The sequence below is a fragment of the Hirundo rustica genome, chromosome Z, assembly GCF_015227805.2.
Source record: "Hirundo rustica isolate bHirRus1 chromosome Z, bHirRus1.pri.v3, whole genome shotgun sequence".
In the NCBI taxonomy this organism is placed as follows: domain Eukaryota; kingdom Metazoa; phylum Chordata; class Aves; order Passeriformes; family Hirundinidae; genus Hirundo; species Hirundo rustica.
Window position 1 is genome coordinate 52,142,434 of NC_053488.1, and position 21,742 is coordinate 52,164,175.

Below are 21,742 nucleotides of genomic sequence, written 5' to 3' on the forward strand. Positions count from 1 at the left end.
TTGACTTATGAAGCTTAAATGTTTCGTGCTATTTTATAGCACTGATTACCTATTTCTAGGCAGCTCTGTCAGGTACTATATGTTTCCTAGGTGCTGTCAGGAAGAGCATCTAAAAAGCATTCTATTGGCTGTAGGGGGATCTGGTAATTCAACAATCAGCAACTGCTTTGCACAGTCTGTCTTCCTTAAAGAGTTCTATGGAAAGGATCTGATGGCTCAGGTTGTCAAAAAACTTTTCTGCTCTTATATTCTCCACTCTTTAGATATAGACCTCTAGCAATTCTTCAAGTCCTGTTTCAGAAAACAATATATAGGCACAGGAATATGATTGCAAATTGCTCAGAGTTGTATTTCACATTTTCACCTATCTTATTCCAGATGTTGGCAACAATTACAATTTTTAAACACAGGAATAACTTTTAGTTATCTATTAATTTTTGGTCTTGTGTTGTATTTTAACAGTGTCTTTCAAAACCAACAAATTTAAAATAGTCTAGCTCTAAGGAAGAGGCTGCTCTTGAAAGTTTCCAAGATCATTTTTTTTAACCTTACATTTTAAATACATTTCTGTACCTTTAAGGTAAAAATAATATGATGGGAATAAGTATTTTGATGTTAAGCATTCAATTTAATAGTGTTTAAATATTAAACCTGTCAGATTACCTGGAACTGAGGGGGCTGGATTTTGCTGTCTATTTATACAAACCACGAACTGTCAGGTCCTGCTATATTACGGTAATATCAATTAGCAAAATTTATCAATTAGATTGTAATGCTGCTTCTGCCAGTATGAAAGAAGAGAAAACACTCATAAGTTCAGGTATTAAAGATTCTTAAATATGCATTTGAATTTATTGTAAAAAGCCATCTACTAAGTATAGGAAATTTGTTTATGAGTATTGAATATATTCACTAAATTGCTTGAATGGCATTCACAGAATTCTTTTAAATTTTTAAAAGCCAGCTTCTATTACTTTATTACATATTTTCTAGTTAGTAAGACTTGCTTTACATGATATTTCCTATTTTTAGCTATATCTACAGAAAGACATGGATGCAGACCCACATAAATAAGTAAAAAAAATTAGTGCATTGTTTATTGATCAAAGTTTAATCAAACATCTTCCACCAAACGCGATCTAGTGCAGGGATGAGCTTTAGAGGAATTCTCACTATATAATTTTTTGAACTGAGTTTTTTTAAGCTCTCTGTATAATCAGCGGAGGAAAATAGGTCTCTTCACGGAGTGTTCAGAGCAAGATATTAATCATAATCTGGTCTTGGACCAAACTTCTCATGGTGTTTTCTTAACTAAGTGCTGGTGGCTGTACGTCTTCCATTTTCTTTCCCTTTCCCATTCCACTTTCCAGGAAGAATACAGTCACCTTCTTAAAATACACCTCCAGAACTCTGCCAGCTTTCCATCATTTTTGGATATCAGGCCTTCCACAGAGGAGACACAAACCGAGCAGTTGCTATCTCAGGAATCAAAAGGGGTTTTTCTTTGAAATCAGCTCATATGCTCAGTTTAAGAGTACGAATCCATAGCTTTTTCCTTCCTCTTGATAATTTGGGTCAATTATCAAGTTTATCAGACATTTTTCTAAACACCATGGTCCTCTCAGGACAAGGTATTGCCAACAACTATGTTTCTACAGAACATAAAAGAAAACAGTAAGTATAAGACAAAGCACACACATATATATATATATATATATATATATATATATATATATCAGCTTATCATGTCTAGGTTCAGAAGGAAGGCTTCTTTAATATTTACTAGAACCCTGAATGTTACACTTAAACTAAAGTAAAAGAACTGAAATGTTGAGTTATCAGCATCAAGTTTAACTTGGGTGTCCTAAAAGAGCAAAGCCTATATAATGAATATATATCTTTCCAGATACAGATACAACAACTCTTGCTCAGAGAGTTTCAACCAGTGCAACCTCCAGGAGCTACAGTCTGTTGCAGCAGGAAGGTAACTTCCCTTTCAACACTTGTGTTTAAATTTTGAACTATAACATCGTATTAGCATATGAGCATCTAATTTTCCCTACCAAGGAAAAGATATGATGTTGATTACATGTCTGTAAACACATTCAAAAGTGCCAATTCAATTTTAATCTCCAGCATCACTTCAGTATTTTTCACATTTCTTTTATTTAATTTCTCCTCTAAATTTCTATGAGTCCCCTTTCCATGGTGACAATGAAGCAGGTATTAACTACTTTTGTTTGCCAAATAGATGTTGTTCCAGTCAAGAAATTCAGTTTTCATACATTACAATTACTTAACATTGTTAGTAACACATGGTAATGTAAGGAAAGTGTTTTAATGTAAGGAAAGTGACATTTAATATCATTAATTTACAATATCTTCACAAAAATTTCACAAAACTATTACTGTCTGAGTATTTAACTACAATAGAATAAAAAAATTCTCTAAACATGTTTTATGTTGCTTTTAAGTACTGTAAGGAAAGTGACATTTAATATCATTAATTTACAATATCTTCACAAAAATTTCACAAAACTATTACTGTCTGAGTATTTAACTACAATAGAATAAAAAAATTCTCTAAACATGTTTTATGTTGCTTTTAAGTACTGCCCATACATGTACTTAACATGCTTCTATGTATGATTGCCTACATGTCTGTTTCCACACTTATACCATCACCATTGTGCTATAAGTTACAGTAAAACCTCTGATATCTCTAGTGTCGTGATAATAATCCATGAAAAACCAGTCAATGAATAGTTTTTAAATGAACTTTACCCCCTTACTGAGTGCCAGTAAAGTTGCAGGTGTGGTCCTCTGTTGTGGTTTCACAACAGGCAGCCCCAGGCAGCCATTCACTCACTCCTCCAGCAGCAGGATCACTCATGGGTTGAGATAAAGACAGCTCAATTAAAAACAACAACAACAACAAACCACACACACAAAAAAACCCCCCACACACAAAAAAAACCCCACTCCCAAAAAACCCCAAAACAAAACAAACAAAACAACAACAACAACAACAAAACCCTGTGAAAACGAAGCAAACCCAGGAATTAACTCACCCTTGGGCAGGTAAGTGTTCAGCCATCTCCTCAGGATCAGGGCCCCAGCAAGGGTAATGGTGATTTGGGAAAACAAACACCATCACTCCAAACATTCCCCCTGTCCCTTTCTCCTTCTTCCCCTACTTTATATACTGAGCATGATGTCACATGGTCTGGAATATCCCTTTAGTCAGCTGGTGTCACTTGTCCTGGCTGTGTCTCCTCCCATCCTCCCAAGCACCCCTAATTTCTTCACCAGCTTGGAAAGTGTATGAAAATCAGAAAAGGTCTTGGCTCTTTGCAAGCCCTGCTCTGCAAAACCAAAATATCTTCTCTATATTGTCAACTCTATCTTCACACAAGTCCAGAACTATCAGCCACTCTGAAGAAAATCACCCCAGCCAAAACCAGCATGCTTGTTCAGAGTTAATATACTAAATGCAGAGAAAAAGTCAGAGGCACCACACTGATTTAACTTGTGAGTTTAAAGAAATGGTAGTTGGAGCTTGGTTTGAAATTACACTAAAGTGATGAAGAACTAGATTTGCAGGGTATGGTTTTCCCAGATGATGGCATCTTTTTTTCCTGTTGAAATCTGTAGGAGTTATGAACTTCAGCTTTCTTGCAGACCTTTATTGTCAGCTCAGCTCAGCTTTGATTTCTCTGAGGCTCTGCAAAGTGTTTGTAAAGTTACTTAATTTCTTAGCTAATTAGTGTGGGGTTTTTTTTCCTCTTTCTATTTCTTTCAAACATTTTCTATTTCTCCTGCTAATCAGGCCTCTACAGTTTTCTTAATTTACAGCATTATAAATGGCCTCAGCTGGTGACAGCTTCCTCACAGCAGTGCATCACTGATAAAAACAATTGTCTCAATGTGCTAGCTCATCAGTGCAATTTCATACTGGAACCTTTCTGGCTTCTTAAGGGGAAAATCCTTCCAATATAAGAAATTCTTGATGGGACCGTTTTTTCTGAGTATACATGACTGCATTTTCTGAGGTTACAATTCAGAATAAGAAAGAAAACAGTGGAAGAAACAGTGAAAACCATGTCATAAGAAATATGACATATGCATATGCAATGCATGATTTACAGAAAGGAAAAAGGAGAAAAATGGGAGAAGCTGTCAAATGCTACAATTTATGATTTTGGGGGAGAGTCAAGGGTTTGAGGAGACCTTCTGTCTGAGTCATTGAAAACCAGTATAATCACAGACAAAGACCCTCTAACTAATTAAAGTTAGAAAGTTGCACGTTTATTCACCAGTGCGTGGCCGCGCCGAACAAGGCTCTTTGCTCTCTATTTATTTTCCAAGATCTCACATACAATTACATATGCATAACCCCAGCACCTCCCATCCCTGCTTGGTATTAAAATGAGGCTATTAGTCCTTCACGCATATGCAGTTCTTTTCTTGAATTGGGTCTGTGGTCTCAAATTGGGTCAGTGGTCTCAAAGGATGAAGTCAGGAGAGTTCATCAGGTCTCTGTGACGCTCTGGCATGATCCAAGGTCCCCCACTTCATGACTGATTGATACCAAGTCCAGGTGCTGGCCATTATGACGGTTCACTTACTCCACTTTTTCTATAAACAAGCTCATAATATAACAGTTAGTTCTAGCTTGGGCATCTAGTAATCATTAATCTACCATTTACTAATCTAATTTATATATTGATCAATATAAACTGCTTCTAACCCTTAGCTAAAATCTTAATTCTTTAAAATCATGTTTCATGCCCTTGCATTCTGTTCTAAGTAACTTCTGAGGGCACTCCGAGGATAACAGGGGACTGCCAACAGAATGAGGACCATGGAATGCCTCCTAAATATCAGGTTTTAAACATGGGCTTTTAGGCATGAACACATTTAGGGACAACCTAGTTAAGAAGTTTCCTTTTAAAAAGTGTTAATGTATATTTATATACCTAACTAGCAGAAGTTATGCTGTATGCTGTATGACTATGAAATCAAAATGTGATTCAAAAGCCTTGAGAAATTTTCAAGAAGTGGAAAAATAATGTAATTATTAGGGTGAATGATCAGTTAACAGGAAAAGTAATCAAGGAATTGGTTTAAATGCTATCTAAACCCCAGCAATTTCAAATTCCCAGTTTTAAAATATCTATTCTATTTTATTTTTCCTATTCTTCTCATCTTTATTTAGTGAAGTTCATCTGTTCATTTGCTGAAAACCTTCCAATAGTGTAAGTTACATGGCTAATACCAGTCATTCATAATTTATGTTCTTGTCCTTAACTTTCCCCATCTTCATGAAGTGAGAGGAGAGAATAATTAGAAAGAAAAACTGTTGTTGCAATATATATCCAATGTTAAGAATCTTAAAGTGCTGCAGTAGGTTCTTGCAAGAAGTACTACAGCCTCATATTTCTAAAATAATTTCTGTACAAAGAAAATACACTGGAGGATAGGGGGCTTCTTTTCTCTCTCTCTTTTTTTTTTTTTTCCCCCCCATTAAAAATGCTTTTACCTTTCAGTGCCTTTTACCTCTTCTTTTCTTTTTTCCTTTTACAGTTCCTGTTTGATCATTCAGCAGTGTGAACATTTAGATTTTTTTTCCTGATTGTATCATAATACCTGATATACAGTAAAGAATGTGGAGCAGACCAAAACAGCTTACAGAAGTGATGAGTAAGTTGGTCAATTAAGGAATGAAAGCAACTGAACCACATACACAGTCTGATTTAAAAAGACCAAAATTTCATGGCTTGTTCTTGATACAGCAGGCTCATCTCCCACAGCTGGTAGCTGTGGTGATGGAAACATTTCATGGTATAAATATAGCTGCCAAAAAAATCATGATATTGGTGATCTGCATCTGGGATTGCAACCGCACAGCTGAGAGCAAAGTTGTGTGATGCATCTGTCTCATGGTAACTGCAGGATAAAATGGACCCGTTCAGCTGATGGCTATCAAAAATTAAAATACAGGATGTGAAGACCAGCTCCTGACATACTCAGAATGCAAGACAGAGATGAGAAATGCAGCAAAACCAGTGTTCAGTACAGTTTTCAGGTGGAACATACTGGACCATATTGGACTGTTGTTTTTATTGCAGCATGGGTAGTAGGAAAGTTCGCAACAATGCATTTTATTTCTACTACAGCACTGGAGGTCACTGAAATCAACACCTATGACTACAGAGAAATAAACATAAATGCTTATGAACCTCAAAATTACTGAAATCAGTTTCTGTGTGTCTACTGTGAAATGGCATCAATAACACACTTTCAAGACTTATGTGGTGAGTTTTAGCTGAAAAACATACTTCTGTAAGGAATATGAAAAACAGATGGAGGATTGTTTATCCATTTGCATCAGGGCACAGTCATCCATCTAAAAAATAGTAAGTCTTTTGGTGAATCTTCTGTCAAAAGTTATTTTAATTCAAATTGTCTTAATGTGTAATAGAACTGGTGCCATGCCTTCCTGATGCCTGTCAGAGTACTTCAGCCTATACTGAGGCTGGTCTTTTCTTAAAACTGAGATGGAACTTCATGAATAGTTTTTCATGTTGCCATTTTTCAGGGCAGGTAAGCTGTGGGGGGGAAAAAAAAAAAAAAAAAGAAAAAAAAAAAAAGTGGCTTTGGAAGCACAGAGTTGGTTATAAAATCACCAAATCACCCAACAGTAGAATGTTTTATATGACAGGGGAGAAAACTTAATACTGGCCTTATTTGATTTCCTCCTTCTCCAAATCCTTCTAAAATCTTAATCATTTTAATCACCCTTGGAAAAATTCAAACTTTTTGAAAACTGACAAAAATATTTCAAAGATTTGAAAACGAGATCTTAGACAGTGTGATACTACCCTGTCTCTTCTCAGAGTTTAGAAAACCTTGAAATGTCACTTTCAGTCAACCAAACCCAGAATCTAAAGTTGATTAAAGAAAAGGTAGTGCTTTGGGTTGGAAAATCATTATTTTCACAACATTACTTCAAAGACAAATGAGAACTCATTTATATGTGATTTGTCTGAGTTTATGGGGTTTGTTTTCCTGCTGTTGTTGGAGTTTTATTGCAACTGGGCAAGCAGTAACACAGCCAGCAAGGGGTAACGTAGCAATCTTATATGGCTAGCCTTTAGTCATTTGGTCAATTTAGTGCAATTGTTTCAATTATGTGAATATATTTTGCTCAGAAGTAGACACATGGTGTTATGAATATTGTCTCAGTTTTGAAAGACAGTTGTCTGCCAGGGAAAGCTAGAGCTTCCCTTGGAATGCGGAATGTAAACACCCTTCCCTCCAAATTATTTTAATTTTGCAATTAGGGGCTTTCAGGTAAAGATATGGGAACAGGAGTAATAGTTCTTTACTAGGAATACTAAAAAACAAAACAAATGTAGTAGTACAAAACAAACAAACCCCCCAAAACCAAAACAAACAAACAAAAAAACCAAACCAAACCAACCAACCAACCAACAAAAAAACCTAAGCAAGCAAGCAAGCAAAAAAAAATCCTGAAAAAAACTGACAGATTCAGGGATATGACCTGGCACCTTGGTGGTCAGGGTGTTGGAAGCAGTCCAAATAAATCCTCCTGGAGTAACAGGTGTGGTTCTGTGGAGTAGAGATGGTCCTGTAAAAAGTCCAGTGGTGACGAGATGGGTCCAGTCGTCCTCCAGTGGAAAAACCAGATACCTTGTGTCCTTCAGTCCCAATTTTTACCTAGACAGGAACTGTTGGCTCCTCTCCCACTGGGATCCCTCACAATGGGATGATGGAATGTGTCATGTCATTGGTGGGCCCTAATGGGCCATTATCAGAAGATGTCCCCCTGGAGGATGGAGGGGTGGTGAAAGAGATAAGAAACACTGCCCCACCTGGTTTTAATGGCTGGGCCATTATCAGAAGGCATCTGCCCCACTCCCCCCTGGGGTTACAAGAGAAGGACAAAACATCTCCCCAACAGATTAAATAGAACACACATTTTTTGGTTACATAACCCAAGACAAATATTTAATCCAGCTTCAGTGGTGTTATTATAGAACCTAACTAATAAAATTTTGACTTGCAACCAAAGTCTTGCAGAAGGAAAAACAACTGGCACTTTGAAAGGTGCAGTTTCTTTTCCTGAGGAATCTGTAGCTGTAAGTCAGAGAAATTTACTTGAAGCTGCACATACCCATATACGTTTTTTGCTGATTATTTCTCTGTGGGCTAATTTCTCAAGAAATTTGTGCTGCATAAAGAGTCAGGGAAAAAGCAAATAGGGGCCTCTTATGGTGGGAGAAGTTAGCTATTCTGTTGTTCCTCCTTTATATTTTCTCTTTCTCTCTTATTTTCTTTTAAAAAATGTTTTTAATAGTGTTTCACAGCTTTAGACTTGCACAATGTATCCACACGATTTTCTTTTGCAAGCGCGTCTTTGCTTTCAGTTCCCTCTTCTACTTTCCCAGTTCTACTCTTTTCTTCATTCTGCCAGTTATTAAACACACAAAATTTTGTGAAAGCCACAGTTAAACCCATTCTGCTAACAATTTTACACTATGTCTAATATTAAATATATTTCAGATGCCTGATTGTCTTGGTTTGAAAGAAAGGTATCTGCTAGGGAGGAAGTTATTATAATTTACATGATTAAAGAGGCTTTTCAGTCAGAGCTATGGGGAAAGGAATAACAGTTCTTTGCTAGTAAATATAACAAGGCAAACAAACAACAACAACTACAGCATTAATAATAAACAGAACCAGGAACCTTGATGGGCTTTGTTTCACAAAGCCCGGGGCAGTCTGATCCCTTGGGACCCCAAGAGCACCAAGTTGGAATGGTGGAAACTCCCAGGGTGGTGGATGGAACGGTGGGGGTCCCCAGCAGGCAAACAGGGAATGTCCTGGCAGGCAAAGGGGGAATGTCCCGGCAAAGTGAGCAGTGCTGAAGAAGCCGCGATGGCTGGGCAGGGCTGGCCCAGCCCCAGCAGAGCAGGCGAAGGAGCTCCGAATTCCTGGGCACTCCAGCAGATGATGGATGGTGGTAGAATTCCCAGGACTGGACCAGACCCTCCGTTAACAGTGGACTCCTCACACAGCAAGCAGCAGCCCAACTGTGCCTCTCTGATGCTGAGAGCAGGAAAAAAAAGAAAACTCAGCTTCCCCCAGCCCTATTCTTTTCCTTCCCCAAACTTTGTGTGATCATCTCCCTCCCCGCCATGTCTTTTTGTGTTAGCCAGGTACCCTCTAAGTATCAGCACTTTGTTTCCTAGTAACTTACGGGGGAAAATTCTTTAAGACAAAAAGGAACAAATTTCATTCCCAACACTGATTAAACCTCTTCATGAAGGAATACATTTGGGCACACTTAAGGCTGCTGATTAACCAAAAGTATAAGTCAGGGATTAAGCACTGCATCTGCATGCAGAGAAGTTTTAATGATTACCTCAGCTATGGTTTTGAAAGTGGCGTTTGTGTGCAGGCATTGGTACAAGCAAGAACTTTATGGAGTGGACATTTTGCCTTTTGTAACCTTCAAATAGCAAGTTTCTGAGCCCTGTGTACCTGATTTTTTAAATATAGCCTTTATACATTTCTCTTTAAACTTACCTATTTTTACTGTTATAATCATTATATGCAATTTTTACAGTCTGCAGTAAATTGAGTCAATTTGTCCTGGTACACGTAACTATCATTTTGTTTGGTGCCTGTAAATAATTCCTGATTTGGTAAATGATGCTGCAGAGACCCTGATAAACTAAATGCTGTTTCACTTAACCTCACTAAATAATTGAATAAAAAATAGTACTGAGTGAATGGTGAATGTAATACCTAGAATCAGTCTTATCAAAATGAAAGGTCTTGAAAGCCAAACCTCATTTTCAGCAGCAAAAGGGAATCCTTAATAAAACAAAAAAAAACCCTACTTCCTTATATCTATAGAAAATAGATATCCCAGATATAAGCCAAAATAACATTTTACTTGCCATTTATGGCAATAACTTTCAGGAGAAGCATTGGTAGCTCACACACAGAAGTTTCATTTTTGGAGTCACGAAATAGGTCCCTCATTTCCTTCACTTAGCCTAAAACCAGAATTTGCGAGATGAGGTAAGGAGCCAGCATTCTTACAAATTACTGCTCCAAAATTCCAATACCTTCTCTGTCACGTTTTTTTTCCAAGTGAATCATGAACAGACACATACGTATTGCCTATAGAGGATATGTAATACATATATTTATTTAGTAATAAATTGACGAGTAATATAGAGCTATGTCATAGTTCTTGCCAGATTAATGTTTAAAATGTGCATTTATATATTTAGTAAATAAAATGGCCAGCAATATAAGAAGATTAGTTTAATTACGAAAATATTCCGTGCCTGGGAGCCAAACAAAGGACATAAAATAATGCCAAGGGGATTTACATATGCTTTAGAAGGTTAGGATTCACAAAACCGGAATATCTGGGTGACATTATAAAAGGACAAAATTACTTACCAGTAATGAAGATAAAGCAAAAATACTCTGCAGAGTCATTCACAGTATTAAAAGTGCCTGATTATTCCACGGTCTTTGAAAAAGACTTCTTGCAATATCTTGGGTTAGCATTGACTCTGCAATCAGAAAACCTCGATCTTGTATCCTAACACACAGCACAGCACTAGGGAGACAAAAGGAAAGGGAAGGGAATAGAAGGTGTGGGAAGGTGCAGGAAGGGAAAAGAAAGGAAGGGAAGGGAAGGTGCGAGAAGGGAAGGGAAGGGAAGGGAAGGGAAGGGAAGGGAAGGGAAGGGAAGGGAAGGGAAGGGAAGGGAAGGGAAGGGAAGGGAAGGGAAGGGAAGGGAAGGGAAGGGAAGGGAAGGGAAGGGAAGGGAAGGGAAGGGAAGGGAAGGGAAGGGAAGGGAAGGGAAGGGAAGGGAAGGGAAGGGAAGGGAAGGGAAGGGAAGGGAAGGGAAGGGAAGGGAAGGGAAGGGAAGGGAAGGGAAGGGAAGGGAAGGGAAGGGAAGGGAAGGTGCGAGAAGGGAAGGGAAGGGAAGGTGCGGGACGGGAAGGGAAGGGAAGGGAAGGGAAGGGAAGGGAAGGGAAGGGAAGGGAAGGGAAGGGAAGGGAAGGGAAGGGAAGGGAAGGGAAGGGAAGGGAAGGGAAGGGAAGGGAAGGGAAGGGAAGGGAAGGGAAGGGGACAAAGGCATCTGCTTGCTAGATCCATCAGCAATAAACTTTCGGAGTATCCATCATGATGCCACAGGTGAATTGTAGTTGACTGGATGGATACTTCACTGTGCAGTATCAAATCTTAGGTATTTTACTAATCTTATTTCACTGAGTTGAGGCTGTACAATTTTATGAGGGTCCTCATCTACACCAGTTTGAAATAAATTCCTGCTGAGGCCTGTATCGCAGCCTGATATCTTCATCATTGTAAATGCAATTGTTGCCTGTATTTCTTTGGCTGTTTCTGGACTGAAAGGCCCCTTTCCTCTGGGCTGAGTGTGGAAGAATGTCATAGGAATCAGACTAGGACTAGGAGATAATAGTGGTTTTCAGCATTTTCTTAGGTTCTTTCAGGCTGCTCAGAGGATGCATGGCAGGTTGAATTTATACCACACCTATTTTCACACTTCAACTTCCCCTTCTCATCCCAGCAGCATGACTTACACAGATTTTACAGCTACAATAAGCTTAGCTTCGTCTGAAGATTTTCTTTCTTTTTCATTATTTAAGTGTCTTTGATAATGAACACAGCTGATCTCTGTGGAAAAATTATGCCAACACATCTGGGTCCTGACTTGGTGTCCTTATGTTTGCGAAAAACACAATGAAGCCTGCATCTAGGTCTGAGTTAGATATGTTTCAGAGGGCTGAATGTGAGCTAAAGAGCTTTTGGAAACATAGCAGTTAAGGGAATCATGTAATGGAAATGGAATATATATTTTTCTCTTTTTTTGGTGAATGTACTCCACTGAATGCCAGGAGAGGTTCCTGCATCTTCATATGTAGTATTGCAACTGGAGAGTTCTGTTGGAGAAACTAGGAACAGGATGATGGCCATTGAAAGAAACCCCATTTTTTTCTTTGTCAGTAGCTCTGGGTTTTGAAATAATTTTCAGCGGCATCTTTGGTGGGTTCAGTTGCGTACCAGCTCTTTACTGCAGATGATAGGTGCAGATATGGTGACATGGCATTAATCTTGAATTTGAATTTTGTCTTTTTGCTCCCTCCAAAATAGATAAAACTGGTAAAAACTGAGACATAAAATGGAATCACATACCCCTGCCTTGTCTTCATTCAAAGACAGATGTAACCTCTGTGTTGACTGAGGGTCCTGAGCCTTTTCCTGTCTCTCTGCTACCATGCTGTGTGGCTCTTAATAACCTACCTCAACTTCTTCATCCATAATGGAGCAATATCATCAAACTTCCCCAGAAAGAGGCAAAGAAGACTCCTAGTGCATGAAGTCAGGGTTTTTGAAACAGTACAACATCAGTAATACACAGGAAAAACACTACAAAAATTTGTATTCAAATAAGACTACAACAATGACTAGCTCAGCTGGTTGGAGCAGAGTGGTAAAAATGCCAATGATCCTTATAGGGGCCATTCATTTAAGAGATGGACTCCATGACCATTTTGGGTTCCTTTCAACTCAGAATATTTTGTAATATGGGAATATTCACCTTTTTGTTGTTGTTGTTTTGTTTTGTTTTGTTTTTGCCACAAAAATCATATCCCACTCTAATGTGTACAGCATGGAGAGAAGCTGAGGGCATGCTTAACAAGAGAAGCTTTTTTACTGGTGATTATCAACCACACTATTCTGACTGACTGCCATATTTTTGAGGCAATTTAGGGAAGAATGAAGACTCCCAATAGAATTATGAAGAGGAAGACCAGGGCTTATGAAGGGTGTTAAAATGATATTGCATGGGGAAACAATAAAGTGCATAAAGCCCTAGTAATATATATTTTTCATTTTTTCATTAAAGCTCATGGCTTATCTGTAAGTAATAGTTTCTGAGTACCTACCATGGTCATCCATAGTAAGAAATAATACTGGTATTTTTACCTAGAAGTAATGAATAAGTAGGGGGTAGAGAGTTGCAATCCAGGTATTTGTATGGGGAGGAATCTGAATAATGAGTTTACAAAGTCTCACAACTGTCGTACAACGTCCATCTGGTTTGTTTTTTTCTTTCTATAAAACAAAAGTCTGTGAGAGAATTATCTGTGAAGCACTTCTCTTCTGCTGAGTGATCAGCAACACATTTGGCAACATTGCCAAATGTAGGTATTATTAGATATTTTTTGATTGCTTCCTGGGGGAAAAAAAAGTATTTATAACATTTGTTGTTATATTTGTTTATTTTAAGGTGCTACATGGGTGCAGTGTGTTTTTGCTTCCCTATACTGACTCATGGTGTGGCATTAATATGATTTCAACCACATGGCATAAGAAGCAGTTTTCAGCATTTGCAACTGTCTCTGCTGAATTTGCTAGGGGCTGAATTTTTCTTTGTGGAACCCTTTCCATGAGATGCCTTTGGTGAAATTGCAGGCTGTCAGGACTTACAGGGCTCTATATTGTCAATATGCCTTCAGGGGCACTGACATTGTAGGACATCTGCAATAAGAACAAAATGCAATATGAAATTTCTGCCAATGGATGCCTTTACCAGGAAGAGAAATATCAGAATGTGGACGATTTCAACATCACTCACAGCTGGTAATTCAGTGCATGTTGAGAAAACGTTTGTGCTTTCCCTGTGTTCAGCTTCAGATACTTGAGCAGTGCTTTTCTTTTTGTTGTATTGAATTTTCTCTGTGAACACCCCTTGGATATCGCTGAGATAAAAGAGATGTTCTTTGTTGTTGACTGATCTCTAATATAGACAAGAGCTGGGTGAAAACAGAACCAAGAGCTTGTTATTGGAGACATAAGGCAAATCTGAAAACCCTTCCAGCACCTGCTATTTCACTATTTTGCAGGAAGCACATTTAAACATCAGCAAGAAGTTGTAGAGGGTGAAAAAAAGAAGTGGGAAAGGAAACTTAGCTAATAAGAACTATGATGAATTAACACATACAACTAATTTCTGCAACACACCCTTCCCTTCTTGCCTGGCTCTCTAGCAGGAGTTGTGAGAAGCCAGGCAGCACTGGGTCTGACACCAGTAATTCCCTGAAAAATTGCATGACTGTAGCTACAGGCAGTGCTGTGCATCCCCTCAGACTCTACCACTGTGACTGGCTTTACTAGGATAATGCTGTAACCCAGAACTGATGCATAAATTTGGAGGAGGGAGTAGATGGGCAGGACATTGTTCCAGCCCCAGGCTCTGTATTACCATTCTGCAGAGGGAAACAAGGAAGACATACAAACAGAAACTAAAACCAGTGCAGCTTCCCTACCAGCTTTACTTCTATCATGCTGGGGAAGGCATAACATTAAAACAGAGGCTGCATTTCCACCAGAATGCGGGGCTGGCACTCTGCAATCCTTCCTCTGCCCTCCTTCTCCCAACATAGCTTTTCTTCAGAAAGTTGTGCTGTGCTCTAAAAGACACGTCCTCCATTTGGTCCCCATTGCAAAGATTTCAAAAGCAAATGTGCTTCAGCTAGTTCTGTCTGCTTTGCCCTGGGCACAGTCAATTCACCCCTCTTTGGCATGGATGGGTTTGGGACACAAGTGCATGGAGTGGCTAAGAGTTTGCTCTTTGAGAAGACTCTTCAGAAGGAAGATTATGCATAGTGAAATCATCAAACCTGGCTGAATGTCTGGTAGTGTCTCTAGGGGACAGCTGCACAGCAGAGCCACAATCCCCTGCGCACCCTATGGACTATAGGGTAGGTGGTGTATGGCAGCTGGATGTACAAGGCACTGCTCCAACTATGACCTTGCAGCATGTTCCACTAGATGTGTCTCCCTGATTCTTGTAGGTTTCCAGATCACTTGGAGAGCATCCTGTAGGGCTATAGTTTCCCTATAGGAGCCTGTACTGCTTTAACAGAGCAGCAGAAGAGGGAAATATTACCCATCCATTTGTAGGGGCGCAGAGGAAAGGTGGACCCACTGTAGCTCTTAGGATATTTTCCCACATCCCTCATTGACTCTTGGAATAAAGGTGGGAATTTAGATGAGTTCATCATCTGCTCAACTCCAAAATGCAAACACATAACCATCCCCCACCCTCTGAAAACCAGGCTAATAGATTTTGTAAGGCGCACACCTTCACATGCCGTTATCAAGTTTATGTCAGTAGCAAAAGCGGAAAGGAGGCTCTATAATGGCCTTGACTTCTACTTCACAAGAAGAGCACAGAATTAGACAGCTTCTGATAGCAACAACTCTCCTTTGCAGGTTTGGTCTTCATTGTCATGCACTTAGTTAGAAATTTGTTATGCAGAAAATTATGGTTTACTTATATGCAGTAAAACAGCTTCAATCATCTGCATTAGGATTTCCCAGAACTACTAATATTGCTGCTAAAGGGATTGTTTTACAAGAAGAAAGGGTCACAGCCCTTTCTTGGGAACCAGAAACCAGCGTGGTTTCTCTCCAAGGACATCAGTAGCAGTAGCAGCAGCAGCAGCGGCAGTAACAGCAGCAGCAGCAGCAGCGGCAGTAACAGCAGCAGCAGTACTGGCAGCAGTAGCAATTATTAGTAGTGAACACAGGGCTTTTGAAGGTGTTGTATGTGGTAAAATCACAGCTCTAACAAGGGATGGAGTTACAGTGTAGTTATCCCCTGACCCAAATACAGTATGGTCCTTTTCTGTAGTGTTGATGGGTCCATGACTATGTTCTAGAGGTCAAAGCTTAAAGGTTAAGGTTACCAGCTACACTCTAAAATGAAACTGTATTGCAAGGGGTCTGGTCCCATGAAATAATTGTATTTCTACCATAGAAAATCCTTAAATAGGCTAGTTGCTATAGATCTCTCTCTTTTTCTCCATCTTCCTTGTGCATGCATATACACTTTGTCCTAAGGATATCTGCAGAGAGCCATGTTTCTCCAAACCAAAGGAAGTGCTTTGATATGACGACAGGGTCATTGTCTGTCAAAATCAAGAGATCAAAAGATTCACAGCCAACTACTCACTGAAACACTTTATGACACAATTTGAAAGAGTCAAGCCTCTCTTCTCATTAAACGGTGGCAAAACAAACACATTTTATTGACGGTTTCAGGAATTGCTATTTTGCAGTTTACTAAGGTTCCTTCATAAAATGTACCTGTTACTTCACCTCTATGCAAGTAGAGAAAGTGTCAGTTTTATTAAGAAACAGATGAAAATCAGAAAAAAATAAAAAGTGTCTGTCTGATCTTTACAAAGGCTGAAAACACTCAATTGACTTTCAGCGCTTTGATATGTACAACCCAAAGTCTGGCTGTAAGACAAGAAGGAAAAGAGGGGTTGGAGCTACCTGGAAGTGGCAAATTCTAGGCATCTGAACACCATTTTTCTGATCAAATGAGGGAGGTATGTGTTAGCTGCAACTTCATCCTTCTTCAACAGTAGAGTTCTTTCACATATCGGTGTTATGTGCCTTATAAATGGTAGATTTAAAAAAAACACCAATACAATAGGAAAAAAACCCCAAACCATTAGAAGTCAGAATATTAAGAAAATTAATTTAAAAGGTTCTGATTCAGGATCTATACACTCCAATATCTTCCAGATTTCTCTTAAACCTTTTTTTTTTTTTAGGGCATAAAATACTAGTTTTCATTGTTATGCCAAGAACTCCTCACCAAATTCTACCTGCTATAACATCTGATCCTGGCAGAAGATCTCAGGTCTGCAGCTTTGCCATCATTCCAGCTGAAGTGACCATCATTCCAGCTGAAGTGAATGTTACTGGATTTCTCACAAAGCTTAGCTAAAACACTAAAAAATGCCTCCCTCCTTTTATTAAATTTTATTTCTTAAAATGTCCTCTGGATTTTAAAGTGGGGTGTTTTTTGCCCTTTTTGGACACTAATCTGATCACCCCTTCTTAAATTAGTTTCTTAAATACTAAACGTTGTTTCAGGCTTGTGGAGAAAATAGCTCATTGCCTCAGGCTTCTGGTATTTCATAGCATGTTGCTAGAAATTGTTGCTGAAAAACGTATGCAACCCAAAGGCAGTGAAGGATCTCAACGTGTAGTTTGCCTCTGCTCCTTTCATTTTATCAGCTAAATAATGATGGACTAAGACATAGTGTAATTCCGTAAGACAGAATTGCACTTTCCCGTATTGTCCTGACTTTAAGAAACAATTAAATCCACTTTTCTGTTACCATAAAAACATCTGAAGGGGTTTGTGATATCATATCTATTGCATCTTCCCAGGTCAAACATGAGATGGTCTTCACATTCCTTGAGCTACAAAGACCAAAGCAGGGCAACTCCTGACATTCTGCAGCAGCAGGCAAAACGAGCCTGAGGACAGGAGGAGATGGGAAGAAAGAAGGGAAGGCACTCAAGCAAGCAAACCTTAAGGAGGAAGAGTTGTTTATTATTGCCATATGGAAATGAAGGGAAGCCCCAAATGGTGTGAGATTGTCCCACTGTTTCTTTTCATGCTGTAAGCAGCTACACACGGGAGATTACTTTGACCCAGTGTCAGTGTGGGAGTGGGGCAAGAAGAACCTAAGGCATTCATGCAAGGTTCAGCCGTCTCTTATTTGTTGTTTTTCAGTGCCAAGCTGTGGCATTTCATAGTGAGGCAGAGTGGGGACTATTAAAAAAAATCCTTCTGGGTGTTGCATAAGGTAGGGGTCTGTCTAAACTTACGGTAAAGCTGTTAAATGTTGTGGTGTTAAATGAATCAAACCATGAATAGTCATTCATGGTGGGAACAACAGGGCAAATTATTAAAACAAATGTTAAAGACCATTAACTTTAAGTGTTATTCAAAGTGCTCTGTTGAACAACATCTTTCAGGTATCTGTTGCAGGGAAATGCTGTGAAAACTGTGACAGAAAAAGCATAACAAAATTCAGACTGAGATTCTCAGGCAAAAGGGTTGCTTGCAGAAGTGGATATAGGAGTCAGTGAAACAAATGAAAATTGACCAGCAGATTAGTTACATCTGTCTGGTATTTTCCCTATCTCTCAATGACATATTAATCCTCCAGATGATAAAATAATCCTGTCCATTCATGAATCAGCTCCTGAACTGACACTGGTTTAATCATGTTTTGTTAAAGAAATAAAAGGTGAATTTGCTCATTTTAATGAGCTAACATGAAAACCAACAAGCTGGGAACTGATCTGTGAGTAGATCAGTTCCTTCTGAGCTGGTCACCCTTCTGTTTGAAAGATGGATTAAACAGGGAAGGCAAAAATAGCTTTGGCATCCTGATTGTGATTTACTGTCTCAAGTCTATTAGTCCTCTCAGACACAGTAGATAATTTACACCTTGCTAGTGAAGTAAAGGGACTGCTTATGCTGCTGTTGCTTGTCTCTATTGGAGCTACCAGCTCCATTTTGCCCAGGCTAGCTTGAGACAGTGACAAGACAGAAAAACCCCCTTTGGTCCTAAAATCCCAGGAGGCAGCTGAGGCTTTTTCCCCTTATCATGAGAGAGAGACCCCATCGGCGGCAGAGGAAAAGAGTCAGACTTGATCCAAGGGTGAATCCAAAGGCTTTATTTCAGTCTTTGTCCCATCCCATTTTCACTTCTGCCTCAGACAGCAGCCTGAATTAAGTCGCCCCACCGACCTTGTGTCTAGGGCTTAGATGCAGGGGAGGGGCTAAGGGAGGGGACAAACCAACACCCAATGAGGGATAAGGTGGGAGTGGAACAGGGTTGGAGGGACATTCAGAGAAACCAATGGGGAAGAAAAAGAGAGAAACCTCCTTGGCCCTTGCCCTATCATTCGATGTCCTTACCCGAACTTTCCAGAAGCTGGGAGGAACAGCCGAATGACAGACAGGGCCCCTATGAGGAGACTGGGAGGAGTGTGGGAGGATGGGACAGGGAAAAGGGCAGGGACAAACCTTGGGATATAACATTTTCCAGGAGAGCAGGGGAGTACAGAACAAACCATTATGAAAAAAGCCAAAATATAAAAATGAAATAGAATATGAAAACAAATAACACACAGCAACATCTCCCCCTTTTTTATCAAATTAGGAGGAGGAAGGCTCAGTTTGTGGGGGATGCTCAGAGTTTGGATCTTGAGTACCTCTAAAGCTGAAAAATAAAAAGGATGACATCCAGTGCAAACAAAATGTCCAGAAGAAAACTTTGTTATGGGAAAGACAGAATAATTAGAGGGAGAGGGTCCAATGTTTTCTCCTTCTCCAGGCAACATTGACCACTTGTGGGGCCTCTGCAGGTGGCTTTGCACTTTTAGGGATGAAAGGTTACACCCACTTGGCTGGCACTCACTTGAGACCTGAGGGAGTGGACATGCAGGCATACCCACGACCCCAGGTGACCAGATTGTGAGACCCCTTCTGTCTCCCGAGTGGCTGGATATTTTACCATCACTGGTGGCTTTGCTTTCAGCTGCAGCTCTCTCTGAAATGGCACACAATCAGTGGGTTAAGATTTTCATATGTGCAATTTAAAAAATTCAGAGTGAAAAAAGCTTTGGACAACTGGATTTGGGGTGTTTCTATTTTTAGAGACTGATGTTGTTGGCTGAGGACCCTTTTGAAATTTTGACGGGCCCTTTCCACGATGGCCTGACCTGTGGGGGATTAGGGGATGCCTGTTTTGTGCTCTACTCCCCACTGCTGCAGGAAGATTCTGAACTCCTTGCATGTGTATGTGGGTCCATTATCAGTTTTTATTGATTTGGGGGTGCCCAGGAAGGAGAAAGCCTGTATTAGGTGTTTCATGGCATCACCAGACTTCTCCCCTGAGTGGGCAGAGGCATAGACAGCTCCAGAAAAGGTGTCCACAGACACATGGACATACTTTTGCCTACCAAAGGACATGATGTGGCTCACGTCCAGCTGCCACACTTCACAACTGTTTAAACTGCATTCCTGCACTCAGGGCTGGGAGTGCGTGTTGCTGGCACAAGGGACACATTGACACAATTGCCTGAGCCTGTTCCCGAGTTAGGTGGAACTGGTGGACGAGGCCTGGGACATTCTGGTGAAAAAGCTGATGGCTGATTTTAGCTTGTCTGAAGATGTTTGGGAGTGGGGCCATCTCCACAGGCGCAGCAAGAGCATCAGCCCTTCTGCTGCCTTCGGCTATGAACACTGGTAAATTGGTGGTTGATCGTTTTGAGAGCAAGTTGAAAACTGCAGCATTGGAGACCTCACTCCTTGTGAACTTGTTCGGCTCTGGATACTACAATCCCTGCTACATAGGCTGAATCTGTGACCAAATTAAACAGTTCAGGAAACTTTTCAAAAGCTCTAACTGCAACCAACTCAGCTACTTGAGGTGATCCTTCCACCGCAGCAGTATCTTCCTCCTGCTGCTGAATCTGAGGGTCTTTCCAAGTTATTACTGATTTGTGGGATGCTCTGGATGTGTCTGTAGAAATGGTTAGAGCCTTTAAGGGCCTCCTGCTCTGAACACTTTTTAATGACAATTTGAATTGAATTTGTTCTCTGAATAATTTGTGGGCAGGCTGATGAATTGATATTTGACCTGTGTAGCTATCCAGAGCAAACTGCAAAGCTTCATTCTCATGAATCAGGTGCTCCAACATTGCCTTTGTGATTTGGCCTGAGTTTATCTCAATTAGGATGTGAATGCACTCAAAATCACATCCTGCCAACTCCCTGATCCTGGTCCTGACCTTCTGGATCAGCTCTGTTACCAGCTCCTGTGGTCTGGTCATTCTTTTGGACCGGTGGTCACTGAGGAAAACCCACTCTATTATGAAGAGGGGATCCCTACAGTCTTTGTCCTTTTTTGATTTCTCCACTTTCTCCCATTGAAAGATCACCCCATGGAGGTGTGGCATAAATGATGAATTTGAATGGCAAGTCTGATTTGCACCTGTTGGCCTGTCTGGTGGCCATACGGTCCTGTACCTTTTCTGGGGCTGCTCTTGGGCAAGGGTCCTAGGAGGACTGCTCTTGCCTCTTGGGTGAGGGTCCTAGGAGAACTTAGCTCCTCTCCCCCTTTTAACAGATTGAAGAGGGGGTCTAGGTCCTGAGTGGTCAGACCTAGCCATGGTCTTACCCAATTTAAGGACCCACACAACTGCTGGACATCTGCCAAGGTCTTGATGTTATTTTTGACAGCCAATTTTTGAGGCACAATGGTCCGCTTACCAATCTCTAGACCCAGGTACTTCCAAGGTGGCATCCTTTGAATCTTTTCCTCCTGAAGCTCGAACCCTGCAGCAACCAAAGAATAGATTGTCAGGTCAAGCGTGTGGGACAGTAAATCATCATTGGGGGCACACACGAGCACTTCATCCATGTAGTGCAGGATGATGGCTTCTCCTACACCTGCGCGCACTGGGGACAGCAGGGAAGAGAGGTAACACTGATGAATAAATGGCCAGTTCTTTGCCCCTTGGGGAAGAAATTTCCTGTGGTATCTTTTCCTCGGGGCTTCTCGGTTGAGGGTTGGGACCAAGAAGGCGAAACATGGGGCATCATCAGGGTGCAGAGGGATCTGGAAGAAACAATCTTTGATATCAATAATTGCCAAATTCCAGTTCTGGGGGAGCATTGCTGGGGATGACATCCCTGGCTGGACAGAACCCATGTCCTCAATGACATTGTTAATTTGATGGAGATCATGGAGGAGCCGCCACTTGCCTT

The 21,742-nt window shown here is 40.3% G+C and overlaps 1 long non-coding RNA gene across 1 annotated transcript; it reads right to left on the minus strand.

The window, feature by feature from the left end:
• Positions 1-1,132: 1,132 nt before the first annotated feature.
• Positions 1,133-3,164, minus strand: LOC120765860 (uncharacterized). The gene is made up of 3 exons (XR_005704513.1): positions 3,072-3,164; positions 2,785-2,888; positions 1,133-1,652 (listed from the first exon to the last, which is right to left on the minus strand). It is a non-coding gene; the product is annotated as an uncharacterized LOC120765860 (long non-coding RNA).
• Positions 3,165-21,742: the final 18,578 nt, after the last annotated feature.